The sequence below is a fragment of the Anolis carolinensis genome, chromosome 6 (assembly GCF_035594765.1).
Source record: "Anolis carolinensis isolate JA03-04 chromosome 6, rAnoCar3.1.pri, whole genome shotgun sequence".
Taxonomy (NCBI): Eukaryota; Metazoa; Chordata; class Lepidosauria; order Squamata; family Dactyloidae; genus Anolis; species Anolis carolinensis.
The window spans coordinates 51,714,338-51,732,931 of record NC_085846.1 but is presented as its reverse complement, the minus strand read 5'-3'; positions in this window follow the sequence as shown (position 1 = coordinate 51,732,931).

The window sequence follows — 18,594 nt, the reverse complement described above, 5'->3', positions numbered from 1 at the left end:
AGATGAGTGAAACATTCTGAAACTCGAGAGGGCTTACAGGGTAAATGTGTCCTACAAGTGTAGCAAGTTTCATCCTAATAGCCATAAAAAAGACAGAGAAACTAGCCCTAGAAATATTTCCATTGGTGCAAATGGGCAGATTAACAAAACAAAATATCAACAATTTTTTAGTGTTTCAAATTTGTAACAAAATGGACCCTTCAGAACCCCAACACAATTAATTTTTGGTGTTTCGCACAACTCTAGTGGTGACATATCTTTCCAGCTCCCAGAACATGACATTTGAATCTATTGAATAGTTAAGACCCCCTTTCTAGTTTCTGGCTACCCACTCAGTGGCTTAGCTCATAGAAATAGCTCTGTCTTGAGTGAGAGAAGGGAAAAAAACCCCTCATATCCTGACCCCGCACCCCCCTTATATGTACAAGCACCTTGATATCTCCCTTATATGCACAAGCACTTTGTCCACCAGTGCACTTTGTTTATCTCTGCTCCCAAGCTCACCAGATTGCTATAATATAAATAAAAATAACAATACTATTACTTTGGTAATAGGTTTAATCTAAGTCTATCTTCATTGTTTCTTATTATTTTATATCGGTTTAGCTTTCTGATTAGGGTTAGGGTTAGGGTTTCTGATTAGGGCGATGTTGAATTATGATCAGGAGTAATGGGATGGGTTATAAGGGTTGGGAAGAAGACCTTAAAGCTAGAGCTGGAATGGATTGGGGAGGGATGCTGGGATGGGCCTTAATATTCCCCAGGATCCTTAACGTGAAGTGCAATTCACATAATTCTACCTCAGGGGGCGAGTAGATTTTAATGGGGAGGGATGCATTCCCAGGGAATGGGGGAGTTCCTGGATCAAGGGGGAGACATTGAAGTGATTCGGGGCAGGAGGAGATGCGGGAGGAGGCGGCAATTTATTACCATTATAGGGCACACTAGAGATTTCTTGTTGCCCCCAGATTGTCTTTTCTGGTAGGTAACTGGGATGTCCATGATGGCAGTCCCTCCCGGACTGAAACTGGTGCTGTTAAATGCCAGGTCAGTCAATGGTAAAACTTCTATCATCGGAACAAGTTGATCTGGTGTGGATAACCAAGACCTGGTTGGATGAGGCTGGGGGGGGGGGGGTAATCTCTCATAGGGCATAATGAACCTCAATACCAAGAATGTATGTGTTAAAGAAAAGTATACTGCTGATCATAACACACATGAGCTAATCTAGGTCAGCAGTTAAGCAATTAAGTTTGGATCACACCCAGTGGCTGTGTGTGTGTGTATGAGCTTCTGCTCCTGCTCTTGCTTTTGGTTTCACTTTTGAAAGAAGAGGCTCTTGTATTGCAATGCTTCTTGCATCTTGAAATGCTTACAAGGACTATGTAAGTTCGTTATACTGTAAGAGTTATGTTTTGATGCAACACTGCAAGTTTATGTTTGGACTCTGCTGTAAAGAATAAAGTTTTACTGTTTTTCCTTTTGAAACTGTGCAAAGTTATTGTGTCTTTGTTGGACTAGACTGAATTCTACTTGAAGCACAACCATCTCTCCTGGCTCTGCCCACCAGGATTCTTGGTGCAGAAGCTGGCTAAGCCCGGGGGGTGGGGAGAAGGAGTCGCAGTTGTCTATCAGTATTCCATCTCCCTGATGAGATGCCCTATTCTGCAATCAGCCAAGTTCGAGTGTGTGTATTTAAAGGTGGGCAGCCAGGAAAGAATAGGGATTCTGTTAGTGTACCACCCACCCCACTGCTCAACAGTCCCTACCTGAGCTAGCCAGATTGATATCTACTTTGGTGTTAGAGTCCCACCAGCTCATAGTGCTGGGGGACTTCAACATCTATGCAGAGACCAACCTGTTGGGAGTGGCTCAGGACTTCATGGCCTCCATGACAACCATGGAGCTGTCCCAGGTCATATCTGGACTCACCCATATTGCTGGGCACACTTTGCACTTGATCTTTTGCATGGGAGGGGATGAAGATGTGGTGGGGTGGAGAATTTATCTATAGTTCTGTTGTCATGGACCAACCATTATCTGATCAGGTTTATGCTAACGGTGGCTCTGAACCTTTGTAGGGGTGGAGGACCGATCAGAATGATCTGCCCCAGAAGGCTGATGGATCCAGAAGGATTCCTGGCGGCTCTTGGGGATTTTCCTGCCAACATGGAAAGTGATTCTGACGAAGCTCTGGCTAACCTCTGGAATGCAGAGGTAGCCAGGGCAGTTGACACAATTGCTCCTGAGTGCCTCCTTACACAGAGCAGAGCCAAATCAGTCCCATGGTATAACGCAGACCTGGCAGCGATGAAGCGGATGTGTAGGAGGCTCGAGCTATGTTGGCACCAATCTCAGAATGAATCTGACTGAACATGGAGTATAGCATGTTGGAAATCCTACTCCATGGCAATGTAAGCAGGCCAAAAATAATGTACAGCCACCAACATTGCATGTGCAAGGAACTACCCACCTGAACTGTTTCAGGTGGTTAGGGGAGTCCTTCAACCTGATTCTCGGGTGGAGCCCCCTTGCCGCCCGGCAGCTTGCCATGAAGAATTTACAAGGTAATTTGAGGATAAAGTCAATTGGATCCGTTCTGACTTGGGTGCCACTATTGATACAGTCTCTGTGGATGCCCTCCATGTTGTTTAACATCTACATGAAGCCGCTGGGAAAGATCATTAGGAGTTTTGTAATTTGGTGCCATCTGTATGCAGATGGCACCCAACACTACCACTCATTTCCACCAAAAGCCAAGGAAGCAGTCCAGACCCTGAATCAGTGCCTGTCAGCTGTTGTAGACTGGATGAGCACAAACCAATTGAAATTGAATCCAGACAAGACGGAGGTCCTCCTGGTCAGTTGGAAGGCAGATTAGGGTATAAGATGGCAACCTGTGTTGGATTGGGTCACACTCCCCCTGAAGACACATGTCCACAATCTGGGAATCCTCCTGGACTCATTGCTAAGCTTAGGGGCTCAGGTGTCGGCGGTTGCCAGGTGGGCATTTGCACAATTAAAACTTGTTTGCCAGCTGCAACCATATCTTGAGAAGCTGGCCTTGGCCATGGTGGTCCATACCTTGGTTACATCCCATTTAAACTACTGTAATGTACTCTATATGGGGCTGCCCTTGAAGAGTGTCCGGAAACTTCAATTCGTTTAAAGATCTGCAGCCAGATTATTAACATGTGCTAGATCCAGGGAGCATACTATACCCCTGCTAAAGCACCTGCATTGGCTGTCAATTCTTTTCCGGGCCTGAATCAAGTTTCTGGTTTTGACCTTTAAAGCCCTAAATGGTTCAGGTCCTACTTATCTATCTGACCGCATCTCCTCATACCAACCTGCCCGAACATTAAGATCTTCTAGCGAGGCCCTCCTCTTGTTGCCGGCACCATCGCTCCAACTCTTTGGAACTCCCTCCCCAAGGAGGTTAAAACAGCCCCTTCCCTGACATCTTTTTAAAAGCAGCTGAAGACTTTTGATAAAGCTTTTGATAAAGACACGTAGCAGTAATGACAGGTAGGCTAATTTTTATCAAGTCGCGCTAATGTTTACCATCTGTCTTGCTGAGTTGCCTGCAATAATTATATTAGACAAATGTTTTAAATATAGTTATTTATCTCTTGTTGTAAATTTGTTTTATAGGTTATTGTTTTACATATGTATATTATTTTGTATTGTCTTTTATATTTTAAGCTGCTTTTGGTCTCGTTTAAGGAGAAAAGTGGGATATAAATAAATAAATAAATAAATAGAGTCACATTAACTGATCCTGGTCTCTGGAGATTTTGTTTTGATAAATTTCTAAAACAAAAAGAAAATGCTAAAATTGTATGGTTAACACATCAATTTGCATGTATTGTAATATATTTTCTTGCTGCTGCTTCTGATCAAGACTCCCTTCACTTTTTTCAAGATTGACATAAGTGTGATTAAGAAAAGCTCTCCCCATTTTCTGCTGCTGTTCACCTACAATTAGCCATGTCTCAGCTTTTGAAAGTTTCAATTACACTTAATAGTCACTTGACAGATCTCATCTGGGACGGGTGGCAGTGTTCTGCCCTTGACAAATGCAGGTTTACTTTATTGGCAGATTTCTGATTTAGAGACTGTCATGTTCTGTGAGTGTATTATATATACACATCATCCACAGCCAGGAAAAGGAGAAAAGCGGGGATTGGCTCCATTATCTCTGCTGGTAGGGCTTTCCTTTATTTTATTTTAATTTCAGGGGACAAATTCACCCAAATTTAGCAGTAATTGACTTCATTTCAATATTGTTCCAATTTCTATTTAACTGGGTACACGTATGAGCTTAAAAGTAACCCAACTCCAACAACTACTTACATAATTTTTTAAAAATGTAATTTCTTTACATGGTAAATTACTTACGGGATTATTCCAGTCCTTTTGTAATACAAGTGCCATTTTGTTTATTTTACAGTTACAAGGTTTGTGGCTTCACTGTTTGCTAATACAAGGACATCACGTGGTCCAAGCTGTTTCTCATGCCGCTGCCCATCACTGTGCTCTGTGTGTGGAAGATCCAAGGGAAATGGGAGGAGAGTATATTTTTTACTTAGAACAGGAGTGATTAGTTAGTATCCAGGTGCTGTTTATTAAAAGTAATCAAAAGTTAAGTTATATCTTAGATACTGTTGAGAAAAGGTTTAATTTTTAAGCAATATAATGATGATGACTTTTGGAGAACTTCAGCCTAATGTCTGCAACATTAACAACTTACTAAATTACTTTTAAAGATAATTATACAGGCTCTGATGTGGTGAAGATTTAGGAAAATACTTTCTGCTTTGCTCCCATATTTACAAGGTCAGAAAGCCTCTGGAAACTAGTTAATTGTGCAACACCCTTATTTTGGAGTGCTTATTGTTATGTCACCATGAGGATTGATACAAAGTGGTCTCATTCCCCAACTGCAAATTTCCCACTTTCATAAGAGGTGACACTGGCAGGGGAAGTCAGGGCCAGGCCCATTATTTGGCCCATCCCCTCTTCCCCCATGATGGCTGCTGCTACATGTTTCTCCCATGGCAATGATAGGCAGGGCCAGGGCTGCCATGAGACAGAGTTGGCTGCCTCCAGCAGCAGTTTTTTCAGGTGTTCCCAAAGAATAGCAAACTATAAACAAATGTATGTGTTGTGATTTTACTGCCAAGAGTGGGAATTGGATTTTCTGCTTCTTATCATAATGGCCTGTCTGAATTTGGGTACTATGCAAGTTACCAGACAGCAAAATCTCTTGGGCTGATATTGAATACTCATTCTTGATAATGTATGTTCCAACTCTAAGAAAAAAAAATGTGTTTGAGTGCAATGGTACTCAGAGGAAACAATGTTTCTGATGAGTCTGTTCCCCAAACTAGTTGGAAATCTGCTTTTCCATTTCTTTGACCTCCACAACTCTACATTCTATGTTATTTCCCAGGTGAAATAGTGTAAACATGAAGTTGCTGGATGAACCAGTCTCGGGATCTGTACTTGTACCTCACACATACGTATCACTTTCAGGTTAGTTAACCGAAATGCTTTCTGCATGGATCTGCCCTTGAAGAGAGTTTGGAAACTTCGTTGATTCAGAATGTGCTAATTCGGGGCAAATATTACTTAGTTTTCAGTTTGTTTCTGTGCTATGTTCAAAGTTCTTATTAGCTTGCCTACTTTCCAGTTTACCAGCATAGAATCGTAGAATAGTAGAGTTGGAAGAGACCTCATGGGCCATCCAGTCCAACCCTCTGCCAAGAAGTAGGAAATCGCATTCAAAGCACCCCCGACAGATGGCCATCCAGCCTCTGTTTAAAAGCCTCCAAAGAAGGAGCCACCACCACAGTCCAGGGCAGAGAGTTCCACTGCCGAACAGCAGTCACAGTTTTTCAGATATTTATGTCTGTCCAAGCGTATCACTTGAATCTTCTAGGTATTTCCTCTGGTACTGTCTGTTTTGCTTTCATTTGCTAAATCAACAATCTGTTCTATGCTCTGCCTCTTTTCCTATTACCTTTCATTTTACCAAGCATTTTGGGATTATCTCATCATAAAGTTTTCATGATAAAAGGCATTCAAAGGTGATTGACTATTTCCATCATTTGTGAATTTGTCTACACCATGCCCCAAACTCACTATGGATGGACAGCTGACAGACAACACAACACAACACACAGCAGCTTCTGGTGAATATCCCAGGTTTTCTTTCTTCACTGCAACTTTGACCTGCTTTTGGCAAAGTCAGGGTTTGCCAACAGCATAGCCCCTCATTTCATAAGAACATGCAGTGCTACCACCATAACAGAAAGGAGGTGTCAAGGTGCTGTTTCTACTATTAAAAAGATCACTCATCAACTCTGAAAGAGGGCTCACTAGGCCCTTCCACACAGCCATATAACCCAGAATATCAAGGAAGATGATCCACAATATCTACTTTGAACTGGGTTGTCAGAGTTCACACTGCCATATAATCCATTTCAATGTGGCTTTTATGTAGCTGTGTGGAAGGGACCTATGGCAACATTACAGGGTTTATTCTGCAAACTGTGAACTCAATGAGCATTTCAGGGATTACCAGTGCAAGCAAACATGGGCACTGGACACTTTAGAAAGTGATGAAGCCGGAAGCAGCTCATTAGTCCCTAATTTGTACTCTCCCTCCATCCAGTGGGCTCTGATTCTCACTGTAAAAGAAAAATCAACAAAATGAGCTTATTATGCTACAGTTATATAGATGAATCATCTACTTGGTTCCTAAATGAGCAGGGAAATAACATTAGAATGCATTCTTAACTATGCTATTGTTCTTCTGATTTTGCCCAGGGTTGGAACAGAAGAAACAAGTAGTTATAGGCATATAGCAGCCACTGTAGTGAAATAGGGGATCAATGTGTAAATTTGTATGTAAGAAGAGGGGAGAAAAACATTATTTCAGCAGTGTTCAATATGGCCAACTAGTTCTTTTAAAAACGGCTCAGATGTTTGAGATATTTGTTAAAGCACTATGGGAGTGTTAAGGAGAAAGTCAAGAGATAGCTTGTGGCCATTTCCCCCAGTGTGGTTACCTCAGTACTTCAAGACAGCCTTTATCAATGAGTGAAAGAACATCTGTAATCACTTTGAAAAAAAATAGCCAACCTCATTGCGCAAACACAAAGTTTTGGCAGTGTAATAAAGTTTTGCCATGTTTTTATGACAGTACCAATTAGGAAATGACATTTATCAACCAGGCACAGAAATCATAGCACACCATCAAATCACTCCTGACAGATGGCCATCAGCTTCTGAATAAGGAAATGTGTTCTTGGTTTGAAAGCGTTATTTCCTGTTTCATTGGGTTTTCTGGGGCTGAGAGTGTGTGACTTGCCCAAGATCATCCAGTGAGTTTCCATGGCTGAGTGGGGAATCAAGCCACAACAGTAGTCCAACTCTCAAACTACTACACTACATCATGCTGTCTCAAAACGACAAGAGCTAGCCAGAAGGGAAAACTCTCTTCCATTCCTGCCAACCATTGGGCTTGGTTTCTATGGGGCTGTTAAGCCCGGTACTAGCCAGGAGGAAAAACTCTCTTCCATTCCTGCCAAGCATCAGGCTTGATTTCTATGGGGCTGTTAAGCCTGGTGCAAGCTAGAAGGGAAAACTCTCTTCCCTCCCTGCCAAGCATCTGCCTTGGAAGTTGCTGCCTCAGGGGATAACCAGAACTCTACTGTTTTATACTAATTAGACTGTCTCTCAATGCCACAGACAGCTTCTTTAGCCTAATGCATTCTAGGAAATGTAGTTCAGTGCAGGCATGCAGCATCTCCTCGCTTCCCATTAAATTGCTATAAATGGTGAAAATTCAGAGGCTTTTTTCTCCCTCATTTTTAAAGCTAATAGGGGTGAAACTTGCTACAGTGGTAGAACATATTTATTATTCTTTTCCTATCAAGTTTCATAATGTTTCACCCATCCATTGATTTTTTGGGAATTTTCAAAGGTTTGAAAACAACATTAAAAAAAAAAGACTGCAAGAAAGATGTCTCCGCCTCCCCCTTCCTCTTCCATCAGCCCTGATTGGCTGAGAGGCATGCCAACATGTTTAGCTTCACCTCTCAGCAAGGCTACATCTGAAGACATCCGAGACTTAAGAATCGAAGGCTCCTTTTGATTCAAATTCTTAATATTGGGAAGGCAATGAGCAGGTAGGTCAGAACTTGCTTCAAAAGTGCTTTAGATCCAAATTAGATACGAATTTAATGAACATACGAACAAATCACTACTCTGCAACTTTATGGAATGCGCCAAATTGGAGAAAACTGCCTAGCCATGTGGAGTATTTTTGATTTTGGCATTCCAGATAAGAGATGCTGGTAGATGTGCATTTTGGAGTTTTTTTAAAAAAAAAAATCACCACACCACACTGTTTTTAAAATGTATTGATTGTTCAGTCTTGGAAACTCTTGTTGCTTAGGTCTGACATTATGTTGGTGCACCTTCCTACAGCACTAGAGAATCTTCAACCTCTACCGTTGAGAAACTACCCATAGTTGAGTAAAATAAGTGGATTACCAAATAGATGTGCCTTAATATGTGAAAAAGGCTGGTCGGGGGGTGGGGGAGTGGGGTGGTGGTGGATGAAATGACAGCTAACTTGAAGAGGGGGTATTTTGACTTTATTTCACCGCCAGTCCAATTAGTGAGTTTTAATGACATTTTCTTATAAAATAGGCACTATATTTCTCCCACCAGATCTTTTGCATAGTTGCATCTCTCTGACCCCCTCTCTGCCTTAGTTGACCATGGGGACACAATATGAATTTGTATTTCTGCTGCAGGGATGCTTTATGATTGCCGATATTGTTGTTGTTGTTGTTGTTGTTGTTGTTGTTGTTGTTGTTAATATCCTGCTTTTTCTCTCTAAAAAGATACTCTAAGAAGGTAAAACCAATATAATTTAAAACCTAAAAAAAATACAAACTTTAAAATAAAATTAAATATGAATGACATTTCAAAAAAAGATAAAACCCTTAAAAACAATTATTCATAGTTAAAACTACAGCACCCCTGACTTGATCTTAAAAACCTGCATCTTTAAAAGCCTGTTGGAATACAAAGGTTTTAGCCTGCCAGGAATGTCAGTAGGGAGGGGGTCATCTTGGCTTCCCCGGTTAGGGAGATCCAGAGTTAGGGGTTGCCACTGAGAAGACCTACTTTCTCATTCCCACCAACTGAGCTTGCAATGGAGATGGAACCAAGAGAGGGGTCTTTCCTGAAAATTTCAGGACCTGGGCAGGTTCATAAGAGAGATGCGATCAACCAAATAGCCTGGACCTGAGCTATATACGACTTTAAAAGTCATAACCTGCACTTTGAATTGTGTCCAGAAACAAACTGGCAGCCAACAAAGCTGCTGCAACAGTTAAATCGCTGATTACGTATGAAGATAATGAAGTTTGGGAAATTAAAAGAGAGTCTGAAAAAGAAAAAAAACTCAGATGATAACACACGTCATCATAATCTCACAAACAAACCAGGAGATGCAGCAGATAGTTGGCTCTATACATTCAATGATTTCACATAATCCTTCCCTGAAAGCACTGGGATATGGGTGTGCTGGTGAGATTCCTGGCCCAGGTTTCATGTTAGAGATGTCAGGGAACAAAGCCCATATTTCTTTACCATCAAACCTTACATTATGTTACTTGAGCATTTTTCTTATTTGCTCATGTTGGAGATGCTTTCTCTGACTTTCCCCTAGTTATTTTTAGGCTCAAATCTCTGGATCATCTGAATTGCCAATCCATTCTGGGAATAAAGTTGGTCATTCTCATCTGATTTGAAGCTCATACAAATTGATCTGAATTGGTCTGATTAATTCTGGGATTTGGAATTTCGCCAAATTGGTTGCATAGCTCTGATCTTTAGCATTTTGGAATTAACTATGACTTGGGTTTTACTCTCTCTTTTTTACTGCTCTTAATTTGACACTGGAATGCTCAAGCATCTCTAGACATCATAGCCAGTGATGAACAATGCTGGGAGTTGTAGTTCAGCAACATTGTGGAGCCACATAATTCCTGCGCCACAGTTAGATGGCTCAGAACAACTGATACATAGTTACCTCTCTCATTCTGGCATCGATTGGGGCCATGCCCACTTACAATCTAGCATACTATTGCTTCCAGATCCATCGTTTTTCTTTTTCCTGCTTGTGATCCCATAAGACCGTTATTAAAGAAACAGGCACTGGATCCCACTCAACTGGACAACTACCAGCCAGTATCAAATCTCCCCTTCCTGGGCAAGGTTCTAGAGAAGGTGGTTACCTCTCAGCTCCAAAGTTTCTTGGATGAAACCAATTATATGGATCAATTTCAATCTGGTTTCACACCCGATTTTGGAACTTAGATGGCACTGATCACCTTGATGGATGATCTACAAAGAGAGCTAGACAGGGGGAGTGTGTCCCTGCTGGTTCTCCTGAATCTCTCAGCAGCGTTCAATACCATCGACCATGGTAACCTTCTGGACCATCTCTCTGGGATGGGGCTAGGAGGCACTGTTTTGCAGAGGCTCCGGTCCTTCCTGGAGGCTCAAACCCAGATGGTGGTGTTAGGGGACACCTGTTCAATTCCTTGTTTGGCAGCCTGTGGGGTCCCTCAGGTTTCGGTTCTGTCCCCCATGAAACTGCTGGGAGAGGTCATCCAGAGTTTTGGAGTTCAGTGTCAAATTTTTGCCAATGACACTCAACCCTATTACTCCTTTCCACCCAAAGCCAAGGATGCTGTCCTGATCCTAAACCAGTGCCTGTCATCAGTAATGGACTGGATGAGGGCTAATAAGCTGAAATTAAATCCAGACAAGACATACATACTCCTAGTCAGTCAGAAGGCAGATCAGGGTATAGGGTTACAACCTGTGTTGGATGGGGTTACACTCCCCTGAAGACGCAGGTTTGCAGCTTGGGGTGATCCTGGACTCATTGCTGACCCTGGAATCTCAGGTGTTGGTCATGGCCAGGAGCGTCTTGGCACAAGTTACTAACTGGAGCACTGTACAGGGAGAGAATCACTCCCATGTTGCGGCAGCTCTACTGGCTTCTGGGCTAAAAACAAAGTGCTGGTCATTACCTATAAAGCCCTAAATGGTTCGTCAAACCGCATCCCCCTATATAAACCACCTTTGGCACTGGGGTCAGCAGAGGAGGTCCTGTTCTCGGTCCTACCCCTGTCTCAAGCACCGTTGGTGGGGACGGGAGAGGGGGCTTTCCCCATGATTGCCCCTCACCTCTGGAACTTCCTCCCCAAAGAAATAAAAATGGCCCCCTCTCTCCTCTCCTTTAAAAAAATGCTTGAAAACCCATCTATGCACTTTAGCTTATGGAGAGAAGGAGGACTAGAACACCTTAAGATAAAACCACACCTGGATGCTGGCAACCCACCTGCAGGCTGCTATAAATTATTTATAATTGTATGCATTTTAGTTATTTAGATTTTATGATGGTGTAAAAGTGTCTGATTAGATTTATTATGTTTTATTTAATTACTTATTTTTACTTATTTTTGGCTAGTTATTATAAATTTTACTGAAGTTGTTTTATGTATTGCCTCGATTTGGTTTGTTTGTTTCATTATTATGGCATTGAATACCAGGAGCCCCCGGTGGCGTAGAGGGGTAAAGCCTTGTGTCTTGAAGGTTGGGTTGCTGACCTGAAAGCTGCCAGGTTTGAATCCCACCCGGGGAGAGCGCAGATGAGTTCCCTCTATCAGCTCCAGCTCCATGCGTGGACATGAGAGAAGCCTCCCACAAGGATGGTAAAAACATCAAAAACATCCGGGCGTCCCCTGGGCAATGTCCTTGCAGACGGCCAATTCTCTCACACCAAAAGCGACTCAGGTTGCTCCTGACACGAAAAAAAATTGGCATTAAATGTTTGCCACTTTTGTTTGGAAACTGCCCTAAGTCCCGTAGGGGAGATAAATAAACTTTATAAATAAAGTTATTATTATTATTATTATTATTATTATTATTATTATTATTATTATTATTATTATTGTGACGGCGCGAGTGGCGCCATCTATATGTTGGAACTATAAGTTGCAAGATTTGAATTGTTGTATCATGCCTGATTTTGCCCTTACCCTGTAAATGTAGTTGGATTGGTTATTTATATCTGTCAATCAATGTTGTTTGTACCTGTTACATTGCTCACTCAGCAAAACTGTTTGGCTCCACCTCTTCCTGGAGTAGGACTGTGTTCCCTCCCTTTCATTCCACTCTATCGGATGGACGTGAAAGAGAGGCTTGGCTCTGAAAGCCCTTCAAAGTTACCTCTCAGCACCAATTCTGAGGTTCTTACCCTTGGGACTCGCACTTCATGTTCAGGGCCAACCTGAACAACGTTGAGGAGTCCCAAGCGCCTTCACATCAGTCCTTTGGCAACAGAGGAAGACTCTTGTCTTCAGATATAGGTCATTGGACTGAGGCTGAGTTTGCTCCGGCATTCACAGCCAGAGAAAGAGGGATCTGGACAAGCTTCATGGACTTAAACAATCAAAGACTGTAATGTATATTTTCTTTTACCCCCTTTGTGAAGAATAAACCCAGTTTTTGAGTTAACTACAGTGTTTTGGTCCTTGGGAGTTCCAGTTTCCCTAAAGGAGGGCAAGAAGCAATCCCCTGGGGAAAGATGCCTCTTTCACTAAGAGTTTCCATGCCTCTTTCACTAAGAGTTTACAGCCCCAGGCGCGACGGCACAGTGCTGAGAGAAGCCTTCTTTTCCAGAAGTACTGAGAGAGAAGCCTTCTTTTCCAGAACTGCTGAAAGAAGCCTTCCAGAAGTGCTAAGAAGGGAAAAGAAGGAGTGAAAGGGCCTTAAATTTGCCAAGCCCATAGTCTCCTAAAGATAAAGAAGTCAAAAGAAGCCTGCCTTTGCCTCCAGAGGGAAGCCCAGCCTTCACAAAATTGAGACATTTGCAAGCTTTCCCGCTCTTTTTGCATCTCAAGCCACCAGCAAATTGATACATCCAGCTCTTGCAGCTGCAGCAAGTTGAAGCTTTCTGCAAAGTGGATACATTTTGCTAGAAGCCAAGCCTTTGCAAAATTGAAACATTGGCTAGGTTTCCCGCCTTTTCTGTTTATCAAGCAAGCCAGCAAATCGCTACATTCAGCTCTTGCAACTGCACAAGATCAAGCTTTTTGCAAAGTAGATACATTTCTCCAGAAGCCAGCCTTTACAGCTCTACCAAGCCTCTTCCAGAACTCAGTTTGCAAAGCAATAAATTTCCAACCTTCTGCAGTTTCTGCCATTTCTTCAGAGCCTGCTGCAAGTTTATGAAAGCCCAAGCTTAACTTCTCAGTTAAGCAGCTGTTTTAATTGTCTTGTTTAAAATATTGCATTGCCCTTTTGTGTGCCTTTAATTGTATAGTTATATAGTATTGCTTTTTGTACTGTTTGAAACTTGGGATAAGTTTCCTTTTGAATCACAGAATGTCAAGTCATAGCAATGAGATTTTGCAAACAAGGGTCAAATCTCCCCGCCCAGTCAGAGAAAGGCACCCCACAGAGAAAACAATGCTCTGCCTTTTGCAGAAGGAAGGCAAGCTTAGGCAGAGGTTTAACAGAGCTTGGCAAAACCTGCCGACCATAGCTGATGCAATAAGGGCATCCCTTTGCCCAAAGGAAAAGGAAATTCTCAGGCAAGAATTTGTAAAGGCCTTCAATAATGGGAGTGCTATTGCAGAAGAAATAATCTATGTACTGAACAAAATTAACACTCCAGAGTCTTTAGATAGGGCTAAGGAAATTTCTTTCAGCCTACAAGAAGAGAGGAGGCGCTACAGCGCAGTTCTAATTGAACCAGAGCCCAGTTCCTTATTCAAAGGTGCAGAAGAAAGGGTTCAAGGCTCCCCATGTGTAAGCCTTAGATCCAGTCTGCTCAAGATTCCATCTAATGATGCTAGCCTTAAATCCAAGCATTCATCTAGGCATAGCAGTTCCTCCCAATCCACATACTCATTCATCAGTACTTCTTCCAAAGCAGCCCACTACAACAGAGAGGCTGTCCGTTTGAAAATTAGAAAAGAGGTTTTAGAAGCAGAGGCGTCTGCAGAAATGGCTAGGCAAGACTTTGCCTTCAATGAAGAGGAACTCCTCCTTCAACAGGCTAAAGCCAAGCAGAAACTGCTTCTAGCTCAGGCTAGGGCCCAACAAGAAGCTGACCTAGCACAGGCCAGGGCCCAGAGAGAAATAGAGCTTGCAATGGCTGAAGCCAAGCAAGATGAGCTGCAACGGGATCTAGATCTGCTTCAAGTAAAAAGAGACACAGCACAAAAGATAGTCAGAGCTAACGTTAGCCAAAGCCCTATCACAGGAACTAACCCAAGAAAACCTTAGTTTCCTGCCAACACAAGAGCCTACAGCAAAGGTTTCAGCACACCTGCAACTGGCACCACCTGTAGTGCAGAGTCATATCTCCTTTTGCCACCTTGAAGATCGCTCATCTGTTCCAGTGTTCGCGACTTCAAGGCCAGCCCATTCCTCAGAAGTACAGCAAAGCACGGCCGGGAGAGTGCCATCTCTGTCAGAGTCCATTCCTGCACTTAGGCCTCAGAGATACCACCTGTCTACTTGGGAACGAATGGATGACGTCTTTCAACAACATCCAGATGTCCATCCACATTGGCAAGGCATGGCCGGGAGTGAACCACCACATTCATCCCTGCATACCAAGTCAATTCTCCCATCGCTGAAGATGAAGGCTTCAGAGGTGCTGCCTGCCAGCAATCTGCTGAACCCAGCATCGCCTACCATCGCGACAAGATGTGTTCAACCGAAGAACATTGACTTCGTCGGGTCACATCACACTCCTCAGATGTACCCTTACACACTGGAGTCTCAATTGGGTTCCCTCTTGAGAAATCCAAGAAGAGACATCAGAGACAAAGGCGTCCAGAAATTCACTGACCGACCGGATGACTACCTTCTGTGGAAAATCACCTTCATGAGGGCCATTCGAGATTTCAAGCTAGAAGCGGATGAAGAACTGTCCCTTCTTATGGCGTGGCTTGGACCCAGCTCAGCCGAGCAAGTAAAAAGACTTTACGCTGCTCATGTAGCAGACCCCCAAAGAGCTTTGTCCACAGCGTGGTCTCGCTTGGACCAGCGCTTCGGTGCGAGCACTGAGATAGAAGCATCCCTCATGGATCGACTCAACAGGTTCCCATCACTGAAGATGAAAGATTGCAAACAGCTTTGGGACTTTAGTGATCTTTTACTAGAGCTAGCTTCAGCCAAAGGAAATCCAGAGCTCCCAGGTTTAGCATGTCTGGACCAGTACACGTCACAGAGTGCCATTCTCTGCAAACTTCCCTTTCCTCTTCGAGAAGCTTGGGGGAAACAGGTGTTCAAGTACAAAGAGGAGAATGCAAATGTATACCCGCCCTTCACCTTTTTGGTGGATTTCGTCACTAGAGCAGCCCGTGAGAGGAATGACCCTCAAACAGGTCTTCTCGCTTTGTACCAAGACCTAAAGCCTGAAAAGACCTCCAAAGAAGACAAAGCCCAGGGCAAAGATCTTAGTAGGAACCTAAGTGTCAAGATGACAGACGCAACTTCTGCAACTTCTGCTCAACCAGTCAGCAACAACACCATATCCTGTCCCATTCATCAAAGGCCACACAGCCTAGCTGAATGCAGAGAGTTCGCAAAGAAGCCTTACAAAGAACGGCTCCAAATAGTTCAAAAGGCCAAGGTGTGCTTTAGATGCTGCGGCGCCACTATTCACTTCTCCAAAGACTGCAAAGAAAAGGTTAAATGCCAACACTGCAACAGCATCAAGCATTGCTCTGCAATGCACAACTTCGATTCCCCTCAATTCAAAGCAAAGTCAAATTCTCCTACCAAAGAAGAAACCAAAGAAGACCAAAAGCCTACAGAACCTCAGGTAGCCCTCAAGGCTCCTGCGGTTGCCTGCACCAAGCTTTGTCAAAATAGCCACAAGCCCAGGATTTGCCACCCAATCTGCCTGGCAGAGGTGTATCCAGACAAGCAGCCGTGGAATAAGAAAAGGGTCTACGTCGCCTTGGATGCCCAAAGTGACGCATCTCTTGCAACCCCAGAGTTCTTCGACATGTTCGACCTTCATACCGAGACAATAGATTACACCATATCCACTTGTTCTGGAAAGAATAAGATGAATGGCAGAGTTGCAACAAAGTTCAAAATCTCGCCTGTCGGACAAAAGGCCAGGTACGATCTTCCTGACCTTATAGAATGCAGCCTGATTCCCAGGAACAAAGAACAGATAGCCACGAAAGAGGTGGTACAAGCCCATCCTCATCTCAAAGGTATTCAAGATCTAATTCCAGCTTTGGACTTAGAAACAGACATCGTAATGCTTATCGGTGCAAATTGTCCCACACTGTTCCGTGTTAGCAACCAGATTGAAGGTCCTAAGGGATCACCCATGGCCCAGCAGTTGCCTTTAGGATGGACGGTGTTAGGCCCAGTCTGCCTGAACAAGATGTTCCAGCCTGTCACTAAAAGGCCTTCACTAATGCAAGGATGTGCCAGCCACATCTCAGTTTGCTGCCAGGGAGTAATGCCAGATTACTCTCCCATCATCGAAGTCACAGAGAGAGATGAGCAAACAGCCTTCTCTAAAAATGATCAGAAGTTTCTTGAGATGATGAACAACCAAGTCACTCAAGACCCTGAAGGTAATTGGATAGCACCTTTACCTTTCAAGCCGGAAAGACCATCTCTACCCAACAACAGAGATGTTGCCCTTCATCGTCTCCTGTCCTTAAGAAGAAGGATGCTAAAGGATCCGAAGGTAAAGACCCAGATCACCCAGTTTGTGGAAGACCTCTTCAGAAGCAACTATGCTGAACCAGCCAGCGTGTGTGCGGAGGGAGAAGAGCAGTGGCATTACATATCCACTTCAGAAAATCCGGCAGATGTGACATCCAGAGGAACATCAGCCGCAAAGTTGTCCAAGTCATCCTGGATCACTGGACCCAAATGTCTTCAAAATCCTTCCTTTCCAGAAAGCATTTCCGTGCTCAAAGACACTGAGTTGCCAGAAATTCAGTCCTGCAAATCTACCATCGATGGCCAAGACTTATCAAGGCAAGGTTTAAATCCAGCCAAGTTTGAAAGATTTTCAAAACGGACTAGACTTCAGGCAGCCATTACCAGGCTCATACATTACATCACTACAAAAAACAGTGGTGCAATTCAGCCCCAAGATCTTTCAAAAGCCTCAACAGTCATCCTGAGATCCACTCAAAGACAGTGTTTTTCAGAAGAAATAGCTTGTTTAGAAAGAAAAGCATCCTTGCCCAAAAATAGTTGTTTAAAGGACTTGAACCCCTTCCTGGACAATGAGGGTCTCCTTAGGGTTGGAGGTAGACTAAAAAGAGCAAAGATTAGATCCTGTGTTAAAAATCCTGTTATTTTGCCACACCATAGCCACATAGCTCTGCTGTTGACACAGCATTTCCACGCAAAGGTCAAACACCAAGGAAGGTCATTTACTGAGTCTGCCCTAAGAAACTATGGGTTTTGGATTGTTAGGTGCCAACGTAAAGGTTGGGGATTTGGTGTTACTTAAACCAAGATGCTCCTAGATCCCAATGGGCTAAGGGTATTGTGTCAAAATTATATCCTAGCTCTGACAATAGAGTGCACAAGGCCCAGGTTAAGGTCGTCTCTAACGAAAAGGTTTCTTTGTTTGACAGGCCTATTAGCGACATGGTTGAGTTATTTTCACAAGACGTACAGTCTTAAAGTTATTAGAGTTAAAGGTATTTAACTACATTTTGTTTAGATTTCCGAAAGTCCGGAAATCTAGGCCGGGAGTGTGACGGCGCGAGTGGCGCCATCTATATGTTGGAACTATAAGTTGCAAGATTTGAATTGTTGTATCATGCCTGATTTTGCCCTTACCCTGTAAATGTAGTTGGATTGGTTATTTATATCTGTCAATCAATGTTGTTTGTACCTGTTACATTGCTCACTCAGCAAAACTGTTTGGCTCCACCTCTTCCTGGAGTAGGACTGTGTTCCCTCCCTTTCATTCCACTCTATCGGATGGACGTGAAAGAGAGGCTTGGCTCTGAAAGCCCTTCAAAGTTACCTCTCAGCACCAATTCTGAGGTTCTTACCCTTGGGACTCGCACTTCATGTTCAGGGCCAACCTGAACAACGTTGAGGAGTCCCAAGCGCCTTCACATCAGTCCTTTGGCAACAGAGGAAGACTCTTGTCTTCAGATATAGGTCATTGGACTGAGGCTGAGTTTGCTCCGGCATTCACAGCCAGAGAAAGAGGGATCTGGACAAGCTTCATGGACTTAAACAATCAAAGACTGTAATGTATATTTTCTTTTACCCCCTTTGTGAAGAATAAACCCAGTTTTTGAGTTAACTACAGTGTTTTGGTCCTTGGGAGTTCCAGTTTCCCTAAAGGAGGGCAAGAAGCAATCCCCTGGGGAAAGATGTCACGTCCATGCCTCTTTCACTAAGAGTTTACAGCCCCAGGCGCGACGGCACAATTATTATTATTATTATTATTATTATTACTACTACTACTACTAC